Genomic DNA, 14,438 nt, shown 5'->3' on the forward strand with positions numbered 1-14,438 from the left:
GAACAATGAGCGCTCCATTGGGCCTGCGGTATGCAGGGAGCAGAAGACAGAACCTCCCATGAATCTAAGGGTGTACCTCAGACATGCGAGTTCAACCACAGAGGTCTTATCAGGCACCAATGCGATGTGCTGGCGCCAATAAGAGAAAAACACAGAAAATGCTTAGCCAAAGTGGGTCTGCTTCTCTAGAGGTACAACAGAGATAGGATGTGGGACTTCTTGGGTCTTAAAAAATGTTTCACCCATGTGGACGTTAATCTCCGGTTTCAATTTATTGCCCTAATATTATATGGTCTTAAATTATGGCTGGCAACCCGGTGTGGGGGGAGGTCTCTTCTGTAGAAAGCCCGCCACCCATTAGGAACATTGCGTCCTTTGTTCTAGGAGGCAGATTTAACCACTACCCTTCCCCCTCCCCCAACGTTTCTTCTTTTCTGTTACTTTAAATTTCTTCTAATTTCTTAGGCGATACACATCTGTCATTGCTCTTGTAGCAACTTTCTTCCCAAACATCTCTACTTTCTAACCAATAAGTCTTCCACGTTTTTTTCTCTTTATTTCCCTCCCTTCTTCCTCATCCCCCTCCCATATAACCTCACTAATGGCGCCCCTCAAACTTTGCTCATTGAATGTTCAAGGACTTAATATTCCTCAGAAACGGTCACAGGTTCTTTACCACATGCATAAGCAGGGGGTCCAAGTGCTCCTTCTCCAAGAAACACATTTTAAAGTTGGGCATGTACTTAATATAAGAGACCGCTACTATGCGCATTGGTTCCACAGCGCCAATCCTGACTCTTGCTCCGGGGGGGGGGGGGAACACATGCATCAGATAACACATCTGTACCCACCCAGTGGGAGGCGCTGAAGTGTATCCTTAGAGGCATCTTAATTAAACACAGTACGCAACTTAAGAAGGAAGGGGCCCATCAGATATCTAACCTCCTCCAAAAAATTCATGATTTAGAAACCGCTCACAAACATACCCTCTCTCCAGCTACTTTGGCAGACCTAGTCATAGTAAGGAAGGAACTCCAATCTAAGCTAGATAAAAAATACCTACGTTTTAGAGATCAATGCAAACGCTTCTATTATGAGTATTCCAACAAAGCGGGGAGGCATCTTTCACGACTGCTGCATCCACGGACGACACACACTGATATCCCCAGGATTAAAAACTTAGTGGGTTTAGACACTGATAATCCCTCAGAGACCCTCGAGATATTTCGGACTTACTACTCACAGTTATATGATCTTAGGGGACAGTTTGCAGACATGAACCCATCTACTCTAATGGAGCAAATCTCTGGTTACATTGCAGAGACAGCCTTACCTACATTAGACACTGATTCCAGAGAGACATTGGATTCTGACATCACGGAACAGGAGATAAAGGAGACAATTAAATCCACCCCAACAGGTAAGAGTCCAGGTCCCGATGGCTTTACACCCACATTTTACAAATTATTTAGGGGACAACTGACCTCCATTTTAGCTAAAGTCTTTTCAGCGGTTTCTTTAGATTCCCCCTTCACGCGACAATCCTTGGAAGCCCACATTAGTGTCCTGCCTAAACCTGGTAAGGATCTCACAGTTTCCACTAATTATAGACCTATATCACTGATAAACGTGGACATTAAACTTTTTTCCGAGTCACTAGCTAACAGATTGTCTCCTTTCCTGCCTTCCATCATACACACAGATCAGGTAGGATTTATCAAAGGTAGGGAGGCCAGAGACAACATTATAAAAACTCTACTAATAACATCTAGAGCGAGAGTTGGGTCTGATCCTCTCTGTCTGCTGTCCGTGGATGCAGAAAAGGCCTTCGACAGGGTCCATTGGGGATTCTTGTCAGCAACTCTCAAACAAATTGGACTAGGCCCTACATTTCTGGACAGAGTACTGGCCCTCTACACATGTCCTACTGCTAGGATAAGGGTAAATGGATTATTGTCCTCTCCCATACATATCAGAAATGGCACCAGGCAGAGTTGCCCTCTGTCACCTCTTCTGTATGTGTTGGTAATCGAACACCTCGCAGTAGCAATAAGATTCAACCCAAATATACAAGGCCTTCAAATTGGGGGAACCATTATAAGACAGCCCTATACGCTGATGACCTCCTACTGTACATCTCCCAGTCCCATCGAGAGTTCGAGAGATATGGACTATCAAACTTTAAAATAAATTACTCCAAAACAGAAGCTCTGAACATTTCACTCCCCTTAGCAGAAAAGTAACATATTTCAGAGCAATTTCCATTTAGATCGCAACGGGAGGCCATCCAATACCTTGGGGTGTTTGTTCCAACTGACCAATCTAGGTTGTTCCCTTCCTTGAGCGCACACTAAAAGACCTCTCCAACTATGCAAACAGAGACATCTCATGGTTTGGGAGGATAAACACCCTAAAAATAAATGTGTTACCTAAATTCCTATATCTCTTCCAGGCTGTACCTATCATACCCCCTACATCGTTCTTTAATTCATTAAGGTCGGCTCTGATTAAATTTGTGTGGGGTCATTCGAGACCCAGGGTGGGAGTGCGTACCCTCTTTCGCCCCAAGATAGATGGAGGCGTAGGTCTGCGAAATTTCAGACTATACCATGCTGCAGCAGTTTTAACACATATTGTGGACTGGCACTACCACTCCGCTCACAAACAATGGATACAGTTAGAACAGGTGGGTTGCTCGATTCTGATAAGACTTCTCCCATGGATTCTATCTACCAATTACCTATTAAAAGGGACACTTAAACTATGGGACTCGAAAATACAAAAGCAGATCCTGTCAAGGCTAGATAGTCCCCTCACACCGTTTTTCTCCAACCTAGCATTCCCACCAGGTAACAGCCGAGCTGTGACTTGTTGAGACCTTTTTGGTACAAGGTATTCTCCACATATAACTTAATCAGCCGGGGAAATATTACCAATAATGCCCAAATTGCTCTCCTATCCATACTGCCGGGCTCAATAGGTTCACAGAAAAAGGGTTTGCTCAGGTTCTGCCTAGCAGCAGCAAGAGCAGTCATCCTGCGCCATTGGTGTTCCACACAAATTCCTTCTATGACTGAGTGGCTTCAGAAAATGTATCACCTGTGCCTTATGGAGAAATAAAGTGCAGAATATAATAGAGAATCTGAAAAGTTTCTGTCGGTATGACAATTGTGGATCAACTTTGAATCTTCTTGAGAGTTCCAAGAGCTGTTTTCCTAGTTGCTCACTTGCCTCGGGAGGGGGGGGGGGGGGTAAATGGGTTATTAGAAGGCTGTAATCTAGATATTAAACACTCTCGGGGGTGGCCCTGGATTTCCCCCCTCCCCTTTCCTCCCGCTTCCCTCAACCAACTATCTACCCCTTCTTTTACTCATCCTTTTATTTACTTATGTAGAAATATTATTTATTTTTATTTATTCATTTTACCTTCTTGCTCTTCTTCTTCCCATAACTCATCTTCTCTCTTTTTGTCTCTCTTCTCTTTTCTATATCTCATTTTTGTTTTCGTTGTTACAAGAGGATGAGGCCTTGGACTTCTACCCGAATAATGCAGACTGCAAACATTTTATTCTCAAATTGCATGTTCAGGTATTATTATTATTGGAGTCAAAAGAGTTTTATTTAGATGGATATTTTCAAGAAGAGCCTGATTTATTTATGTTATTTCTTTTGCTATACATGCTTTATAGGTCCTGCGAGATTTTTGAGATTTGTATGTTTTGTAACCTATCCTATTGAAAATTTCAATAAAAACAGGTTGAACTAAAAATTGCTGTTGAAGCACTAAAAAAACTGAAAGTCTTAACCAGTAGTAATGCTGCATAAAACTATCAGATGTAATGATTTCTCATCCAATAAAATAATGTCCTTCATAAATCAGTCTTTAAAATAATTTAGATGTCTATGGTAATGAAATAATGATTGGATACAAACACATTAACTATTGTGACTTATTATTATTTACTAAACACATTTTGTAGCAACTGCCAGAATCAGAGAATATGCAAATATCAACCATTAACCTTCCATCAGGCGCAATGCCAAAGCCCGCCATTTCGGGTGCAATGTGCCTAACAGGCACATGTTTTAATAAAGGTAATTAAAAACCTAAATTGTTAATTCAAGCAATCTGCAACTAATCAACAACATTTTGAGGGATTTTTAAAGTGTAAAATTCCAAATTAAAAAAACTAATATAAATAACTAATTTTAATTATTATTAGAAAATTGTAAGTAAATCTGATACTTAATATGAAATACCATTGTCATGTAAAATAACTAGTTGAAGTTAAGAAAATGGTCAGATCAAAACCAAAATAACTTCTCCTGGGAAAAGCAGAGAGCAAACTGGTGAACATGGTCATAAACAACAAGTAAAAAGTGACAGCTACCAGACGCAACAGTCGCCAATGCTGTCTAGCATGGGAAGACAAAACTAAAATAGGCGCACTATGCCTGACAGATCTGCTGTGTCTGACCGAAGGTTAAAACTTTTTCATTAATTAATCCCATATTAAAGGAAAAGGGATTTCTTTATGTTTTTATCATCAAAAAACTAAAAAAGACACAGACAACATTGCCTGCCGAATTATAACCTAGTGCTTCTCAAATTTTGAGGTAGGTTCCACCGGTGATGCCTGCCACAGTTCTAGAGGTCTCCTAAATGATGCAGATTCAGTAGGACTGTTATGCTGTCCCGAGACAAGAAGATTATGACCTAGCAAAGGATTTGGACTTTGTAGGCATTATGGTTAGCATTCTGTTAGGCAATATATTGTTAGCACTATGGGATAGAGATGAGCGAACGTACTCGGTAAGGGCGATTTCGCAATCGAGCACCGCGATTTTCAAGTACTTCACTACTCGGGTGAAAAGTACTCGGGTGCGCTGTGGGGCGGGGGGTTGCAGAGGGGAGTGGGGGGTAGCAGCGGGGAACAGGGGGGAGCCCTCTCTCTCTCCCTCTCCCCCCCACTCCCCACTGCAACCCCCCGCTCACCCACAGCGCACCCGAGTACTTTTCACCCGAGTAGTGAAGTACTCGAAAATCGCGGTGCTCGATTGCGAAATCGCCCTTACCGAGTATGTTCGCTCATCTCTACTATGGGACCTAAAAATTTGCTCTAACACACTAACTGTACTACGTAGAACATCTACATGTCCTTCTTATGGTATGAGTTTCTACTACTAGTGAGGCCCAGGCACCATTCCTCAGAAAAAAAAATGTTTCAGATGCCCTTTTCTTACAGGGCTAGATGGAGAAAAAAAAAAAGAATAAAAATGATAAATTGGTACTAAAATGGTATTAAATTAATAGTTAAATGCCATCAAATGTAAATACACTAAAAAGAGAGACTTCAGTCAGAGGCAATTTGTCTTCATTCTCCAACTACAAATCAAGCAAGGCTGCATTTGTCATTTGGCTAATAAGACGGAATTGTCAAGATTTCAGATATTTTTCTTTGTAGGTAAGATGTCAAGCAGACACTATTTAAAGAGTTGGAATAGAAATTGTAATAATATTTCAGTAATTTAAGAATTAGAATCCACTGAGCCATAAGAGATGTGCTATCCTATTTTTATTATTCAGTATAATTAGCTGTGTTTAATGAGTTTAATGGATACATGACAAATTTCATTCTCTTTTTCTCTTTACAGCTGCATAAAGAATTGTAGAAGAATTGAACTTGTAACAGAGATTACGTTTCACTGCCTGTCGGAAAGATTATTTATAAAAATAAGCAAATAATACTGGAGCAGCAGAGACTAATTGCAAGGCAGAGCTTGAGAAGAGAGCAAGAAAAGCTGCCACTAAAGTGGTTGTATGTGGCCCCGGGGACCCCTGGCAAACAACTGATTTAGCAAGGCGTGGTTTTGAGTCACTTGCTCATTTTTTCGAGAGCTGCCTCGTGTTAGTCACTCTCCACTTTGGCTCATTTAGAGTTATATAACTGGAAGTGGGAATCCTTTCTATGATGTTGCTATGCTCATTTGGTGAAGTTCCAGTTTAGTTTAAATAAGCAATTTTCTGCTATAGTTTGTGTTTAACTTCTTCACTAGTTTAAGGGTGGTGGGATAGCTGAATGACTAATGTTTTGGTTGAGAGAAAGAGAGAGAGAGAGAGAGACCTGTTATAAAAGTTACTGAGTATTCATTAAAAGACAGACAATTTACTGTTTAAACAAGGCAAGAATTCAACAACCAGAGACTTTGTTTAGGTTTGCTAAAATGAAGCAATTAGTGACTAGTAGACAAATAATCACTAGTCGCCCTGTTGGTCACTGTGCTTGCATGGAACAAGTACTGCTTAAATGCACCCTATTGAGTGATTGTTTGGATGAGAGTTGTTCTGTGTAAAGCCACCCTAAGATCTCTACTTGTTCTTGTTAAATAGGATTTTTCTTGTTCATTTCCAGAGGCTGAAAATCAACTCTACCCTCTGTGAGATAAATATACATTTTTCTTCTGTTGTTAAGAAATCTAAATAAATAAATGTTGCTATTTGCATAGCGCCAATTTATTCCACAGCATTTTCAGGTAATTTATTTACCTCCACCAAGCTGGGTACTCATTTTACCGACCTCGGAAAGATGGAAGGCAGAGGCAACGTTGAGTCGGCTACCTGACCCATGTGGGGTTTGAACTTGCAACATTTAGGTTGAGAGCAACAGTTTGGGACTGCATTTATGCTGTCTTAACACCCTGTGCTACATGAGGCTCTACAATAATCAGGAAGGGGAGGAGGTTTGTATGGCCATCTGCCGAGCTGAAGAGACGTGCTCCTGACTAGTTCCACTTGCAGCAACTGCCTTTTGGCTGCATCTATCCCTATCTTACTAGACTGAGGATTACAGGCAACCTTGGAGGCTGGTGGCCCGTCTCCCCAACCTGTTTATTACCTCCTGTGGCTCTCCATCTTCGCTCAGGGAGGCTGCCACTGACTGGCCTAGTTGTGTCCTATGGACCTTGGGAACGGGAGGCCTGATCCTTCAGCTTGACAGCTGATTCTCCTCTGGTGGGCATGCTGTCTGAGGTCACAGAAGACCCTAGAACAGTGCTGGTGAACAACTGGTGCTACAGGCCTCACTCTGAACACTGATCCTGCAGGGAAAATCACTGTCTAAAACTCCCCTGTGCAAAGTTCTGCTAGTTTCAGCATTCTTCACAAATCCCAGCTGTAAGAATTTAAGTAAGCTAGGAATCCTGCATAGATATTGTGCCAGCTATAATAATAACAATTATAACAACTATCCCAACCTGCGCTCCAGTGTGTTCTAGACAATAGTGACCACTCAACACCTAAAACAACCCAATGCACACTTCCCACATGTTAGTGTGTTTTTTTTTAGACCTCACTGTAGTAAATAAGTGGATTTTGAGGCCCTTCTATTTATTGCTAAAGATCTGAACTTGTACCAGGCTTCATAAAAAACAGCTACTTATTGCCACCCTGTATCTATCTATATTAAATAGCTTGCAGCTAAAGTCCTTATTCCTGACTATCAAGCAAAAAAGACGTCAGCTGTAAAACTGTCATCTGCACTACACACTCCACAATTTTGTTTAGGCCGCCTGCAGACAGGCGGAAATTCCGTGGCGGGAATTTCCGTCCCTGGAAGCTGCCATAGGATTGCATTAACAAACACAATCCTATGCAGACGGCCGCGCGAAATCTCGCACGGCAAACAAATTGCGGCATGCTCTAATTTTGTGCGGGGCTCGCAGAGAAACGTCACTCACCGGCCGCCGGCTTCACTCTGCGCATGCACCGGCTGCCCGGCAGCCGACACATGAAAGAGCCAGGGCCGTGGGAGCAAGTGAGTGTCACGCTGCTCTCTGCAGACGCTCTGGTCGGGTCCCGCTGCGAGAATTCTCGCACCCGGATCTGACCCGGTCGTATGCAGGCGGCCATATTGAGAGGACACAGGAGAATAAAATAACAAATAATTTTCCATTAGGGCTCCCACATACTTGCGTTTTTTAACGCTGCGTTTTTTGTTAATGCGTTTGTCAATGGGACTTTCTACTGTTAAAAACGCAACACATCAAAAATGCAAGTTGCGTTGCATTTTTAACATTAGAAAGTCCCATTGACAATCCCGTTAAGAAAAAAAAAACCAAGTGTGTGTGAGCCCTTACAGTTCCACAGGGATTTATACTTTAACCCCTTCGTCAACATCGATACTCCTTTTGACAGCCTCTCGAGCTGGACTTTATTCCACACGTCCGTCAAAAGATGGCCTCCCTGTGGAATAGAGCAAGGGCTTGGGGGGTGTCACAGCTACAGGTCCTCACCAACCGGAGAATGAAAGTGCATGGCCGTGCACTAAGGATGCCCATTTCAGCTCCCCTCAGTGATTGGATCACTTTGGGGGCCTAAAACAGATTATCTAGAGGCTGCTGCAGATAATAAATGCAAGGCATTGGTTGGATGTTGGCCAAGATACAGGAGCCCACTAACCACTTCACGGTTCCTTGCATTGTAGTGGGTCCCTACACTAATATAAATGCATCACAGAAGGGGAAATAAAAATTTAAAAACAATCACAGAAAATGTCCGTTACTTACTGAGTGAGGAATGCATATAGATGCATCCTCTCACCATACAGGTATTATCTATCATTCACATGCAGCATGGCATTAAGACTCCAGGGGAGCCCAGGGTGTCAGTACCAATGGGGTTCACTGATGGAAATGCAGGGCAATCCGCCGAATTATCATGGCGTCATTAATAGGTTGCTGGTCTGCATGGTGAACTACATATATCAGAATGGTCTGGCACCCTGTATCCACTATGTGTGGGAGTATACACCAAGCATCCACCCCCCTCATTATCAGGAGGCAGTGTGAGTGGCTGTCTTATCGGTGTCCTGCACAGGTGTTATTCGCTCCTCCATTTGGTAGTCAGCTACCTGCATGGTGAGAGGAGGATGCATCTATATGCACTCCTCACTCAGTAAGTAACGGACATTTTCTGTGATTGTTTTTAATTTTTTATTTCCCCTTCTGTGATGCATTTATATTAGTGTAGGGACCCACTACAACGCAAGGAACCGTGAATTGGTTGGTGGGCTCATGTATCTTGGCCAACATCCAACCAATGCCTTGCATTTATTATCTATCATTCACGTGCAGTGTGGCTTTAAGACTCTAGGGGGAGCCCAGGGTGGCAGTACCAATGTGGTTCACTGATGGAAATGCAGGGCAACCGCCGAATTGACATGGCGTCATTAATAGGTTGCTGGTCTGCATGGTGAACTACAAATATCAGAATGGTCTGGCACCCTGTATCCACTATGTGTGGGAGTATACACCAAGCAGCCACCCCCCTCACTATCAGGAGGCAGTGTGAGTAGCTGTCTCATCGGTGTCCTGCACAGGTGTTATTCGCTCCTCCATTTGGTAGTCTGCTACCTGCATGGTGAGAGGATGCATCTATATGCACTCCTCAGTCAGTAAGTAACGGCCATTTTCTGTGATTGTTTACCATGTGATCACCAGTATCCAATGGATAACGGCGATCATGTAAAAGTTAAAAAAAGTTAAAGTTTCAACTCCCATCATGGATCCGATCCATGAGGGGAGGTGAAATTACTTACCTAAGGCCTCCAGCAATGTCCCCCGAGGGGATCTTTATTTGAGGACCTTTCCCAGCTTCGACGCATGCACCCGTCGGCAAAATAGATGACACAAGCGTAGAAATTTAAAATTTCCTTGTTCCCGGATACTAAAGGTAGCCAAGAGCCTGGAGCAGTGACCGAGGGCCGCGGTGAGCAATCCCAGTCACGTGATCGCCGTTATCCAATCATTAATGGCGATCACATAAAAGTAAAAAAAAGTTGAAGTTTAATCTCCCCTCACGATCACATGAAACTTCTTACTGGAGGCATTTGAACTGTGACGTGAACCTCCTCCACTGACCTTCTCTGCTATCTGCTCATGCGCCTGCTGGCAAAATGCAAGACACATGCGCAGAAGCCAGGGAGGGCCCAGAAAATTTTAAATCTCCTTACTCCCAGGCACCAAAAGTAGGGACACCCTAGAAAATAAGCTCCTTTGTCCTTATAGATATGGCTAACATAAAATGTACATTCTTTAATGAAGAGGGGATGAGAACACCTCAAAAAAGAAGCCAAATATTTGGTTTAGTTAAAAAAACTTAAATCCGAAGTGCTATTTATTCATGAAACACACTTTATACTAAGTCATATAACTAAACTTCCAGGTTAATACTTAGACCAAATGGTTTCACTGTGCATACACTTCCACATCCAGAGAGGTATTAATTGCTATTGGGAAGAACATCCCCTTCTTACTATCGGTTTCCTTATCATTAAAAACAGGTTTAATAGCTCAGGGGTCCTAAAGTCATGTCAAGCACATTTAAAGAGCTTGCTTACATATGTTGAAGATCAGGATAACAGAAGTAGAAGAAGCAATCTACGTCAGCTAGGCATTTGGAAGGCCATATTGCCAACAGCATTCCCAGATGCCACGCACACTGTCATTACTTCACTACTTAGCAGAGAGTGCAGCAACATAAGTGATAGAAATAGCACACAGATCTTTTAGCCCTAGAACAAAAGATGGTGACCCTCCAAGGGATATCATCTGGCTTTCGAGTTCTGGATAAGACTTGTTATACTACAGCCTTTGCAGATGATCTCCTTATTTTCACTTCTACCCCAAACATCTCCTCTCCAGTGCTGCCATCCTCCTTTGACTTCTTCCAAAATTCGTCTAATTTTAATATGAACCTAAATAAATCCACTGCCTTAAATACGTCCTTTAACCCCTTGAGTGGTGGGTTTCCTACCACCCTGTCTTGCCCACCAGGGCAAGTTTTTTAAAATGGTCTAATCATTGAATTTCAACTAATTTTGCAGTTGCGTCTCAAGAGCCATAAGTTTTTCATTTTTCCATTGACATGGCCATATAAGGGCTTGTTTTTTGCGGGACAAGTGATTTTTTAAACAGGGGGGGGGGGGGGGAAGAAATGGGGAGAAAAAGAAAAAAAGGGGCCATGTCATTAAGGGGTTAAATAATGTATTAACTTCCTTCTCTGGGTCATTACAACGCATGGATACCACATGTGTGATTGTATTTTTGATTTTTTACAAAGTAAAGGGAGGCAAGTGTTTTTATAATTTTTTTTGTCCTCTCACAGCCAAGCACCAAGCTCTCCCTGCCACAGAGACCATCGGCTTGCTTCTGACAAGCCGATGGTCTCTATGGCAACCTGTAAACAAAGCAGGAGATTGCCGGCATATCGGCAATATCTTCTGCTGGTTTTTCAAAGCCCTTGCTTTGTTCTCTGTGGGTCTGTGCAGGCAGAGCACAATGCCACAGCTTGTGGCATTGTGCTCTGCAGCTCTCATAGTGATACATAGCCCGGAAATCTTCCGGGCTATGTCGCTTTGAGCAGTGGAGCTCGTCCAGGAAAATTTCCGGGTGTGCCACTCAAGGGGTTAATAAGAGGATAGTCGTCAAAGCTCTAGAGATTACTGAATTTGAATGGGATTCAATGTCTATAAAATATTTGGGCATGCAGATTTCAGCCTCTCTGGACTCCTGGTACTCTCTGAATTATGAGTCTTTGCTGTTTCAAGTACATATTATAATTAAAAACATGGAAAATCTGATTATTTTGTGGGTTAGAATATAAAATTTACTTTAAATGATGATTACACCTAAAATAACATATCACATGCAACTTTTACCAATTTGTCTTCCCAATAAATCTTTCTACACGTAACTTAAAATACTTTTAGAATACAACTGGAAGAATGGAGGACATACAGTAGCTTATAAAACTCCCATTAGACCTAGGAATCAGGGAGGCATAAATCTTGCTAATGCTAAAACTCTTTATCGAGCAATTCATTTGATCAGAATCCTAGACTGGTTCCATAGACCTAGCCATAAGCTCTATATAGATATTGAGGGAGTTTTCCATAGATCTTCCCTCACACAAGTTTTGCTTCAGCCCAGAATGCATCAATAGACCTATGGAGGCATCTCTCTACCACTTGAGATTTATGACCCAATCCGTCTATTAATGAAAGTGGGTAACTTGCTGGGTGTTGACGAAAGTAGACAGGACATTCTGGTATCCCCTCCAAGATAAATTAAAGGCAAAGTCATAGGAGAAGTACTAGAATAAGGCACAGTCTTTCCCATGGCTTATTTACTAAATTACTTCCTTCAAATCTCAGTTGACATCCTGACGTACTCATAATTGGTGTCTAACTTTCAAGGGTTCCACAAGGACTGGTCTCAAGAATTTATATGTAATTGATAGAGGAAGAGAGGTTTCCTACACACAACACAGCCTAGGTAACAGAGCTCAATATTAAGTTGTCTCCCACAAAAATAACTCAAATCTATAGAAACAAGCTGGGTCCATAAAAGTGTATTGTTATACAAGAAACGTCTTATAACCTGACCTGCAAGTGGTATAAGACACCTGAATGACTTCATAAAATGGAAAACTCACTTCCTCACCTATGCCGGAGATATTCTCTCTCAGCTGGTTATTACTTACATATCTGGTCATAAAGTAAAAGAAGAAAGCCTCTCTGGTCTAAAATAACCAAACTGATTGTAACTATATGGCCCCAAACTTCTAAGCTATCTCCTGAATTGCCCTTTCTAAATCTGGGGTCTGCAGCCAAAAGTCAGGATATAGCTCTCTGTGGCCTTAATTGATCCTTGTAGCAAAAGCCATGATACCGCTATGGGCGCAGTATGAACAATCCACTTAGCGCCCACTTTGTGGCAAAGGTGTCCCAGATGGCCAAATTAAATGAACTTTGCGTGTTAGAAAGTGGTACACATCCCAATATTTTCATCTTGGTATATTCTATGACTGACTTTATATTGTTACAGAAATTTTATACCCTTAATATTATCACTATTCAATATGAGACCTTATCTAGTTAATCTTTTGTAGTAGTTGCTATAACTTAAACAGAATGCACAGTCTATGATTGTGACAGTTGCTGCTGTAATGAACAAGCAATGTTCCCTTTTCTCTCTGTATCTTTGACATTTAGTCTCTGTTTAACGACCACAAAGTTCTATATTACATGTTCCTTGTTAATGCTCCATATTTGATATGCATCGGAATCTCAAATAAAAAATATTTATAAGAAAAAAAAGATTAACACAGTAAAAGTTTACAGTAAAAGTAAATATTTGTAGCCTAATTTATTGTGGACAAATAAACTATTCAAAAAAGTTATATAACGAGCAGCTCCCCGTCATCAGACATTAGGAGTACATAATGATGAGAACAGGTGCTCGGAGATCCAAGTCGCTTCAGAAGCAAACCAATACCTTCTCAAAAATTGTGTAACATTTCTTCAGCACTCTAAAAAAAATAGTTTCAATTAAAAAATAACTTTTATTGCATCAAAATAAAAACAATGTGGAGGAATAAAATATAAAAACGCGAGATACCTTTATAGGTAGAGATGAGCAAGCATGCTCGGTAAAGGCAGATACTAGAGCGAGCATCGCTCTTCTCGAGTATCTGCATACTTGTCCGAATAATTGGGGGGGAAGGGGGGGCGGCGAGGGTGAGCGGGTGGGAGCAGAGGGGAGAGAGAGATCTCTCTCACTCTCCCCCACTCCCTCCGCTCCCCTGCCACCCACCAACCCAACGCCGTTTCCCCGCAATTGCTCGGACGAGTATGCAGATACTCGAGAAGAGCGATGCTCACTCGAGTACCTGCCTTTACCGAGCGTGCTCGCTCATCTGTATTTATAGGCTTTTCAAGCCAACTTATCTCGGCTCTGACTCCTAGTTCCTCTTGTTTTTTTATATGCCACAGATGTTATTTTTGATTCAAAATTATTTTGTCTTGGAGTGCTGGAAAACTGTTACACAATTTTTGAAAAATAAACTATGCATATTTATATCACCACAACTATATTTACCTGTACTATAAAATGCACGTGTTAATTATTCCACACAGTGGATTTCATACATGAATAAATAAACATCAAACAATGGCAGAATAGATTTTTTTGTTCAATCTTCCCTACAAAAATAGGAATAAAAGATAATCCATAATCCTATGTATCCCAAAAGGGTACCAATGAAATTATCAAACCCATTGCACAAAAAATCAAGAAGCCATAAAGCTATATTGATCGAGGAAAAAAAATTTGGCTCTTGTAATACAGTGCTGAAAAATATATGGAAATAATTTCTACATCCTGAAGGTTAAAATAAGCCACGCCCTTAAGTCGTTATTGGGGAAATCATCTTTGGACAAAACCATTTTGCTTGAAAGTTAACTAAATGATAAGCTGATTTACAGGGTGCCCCACTGCTAAGACTTTCACTAATTACTGTAGCTGTAATCTGTTGAGATTTCTATGGTGTTATTACAGGCAACTTAAGGGGACAGTATCACAAAAATGCTTTTGTATTA

The sequence above is a fragment of the Eleutherodactylus coqui genome, chromosome 7 (genome assembly GCF_035609145.1).
Source record: "Eleutherodactylus coqui strain aEleCoq1 chromosome 7, aEleCoq1.hap1, whole genome shotgun sequence".
NCBI lineage: Eukaryota > Metazoa > Chordata > Amphibia > Anura > Eleutherodactylidae > Eleutherodactylus > Eleutherodactylus coqui.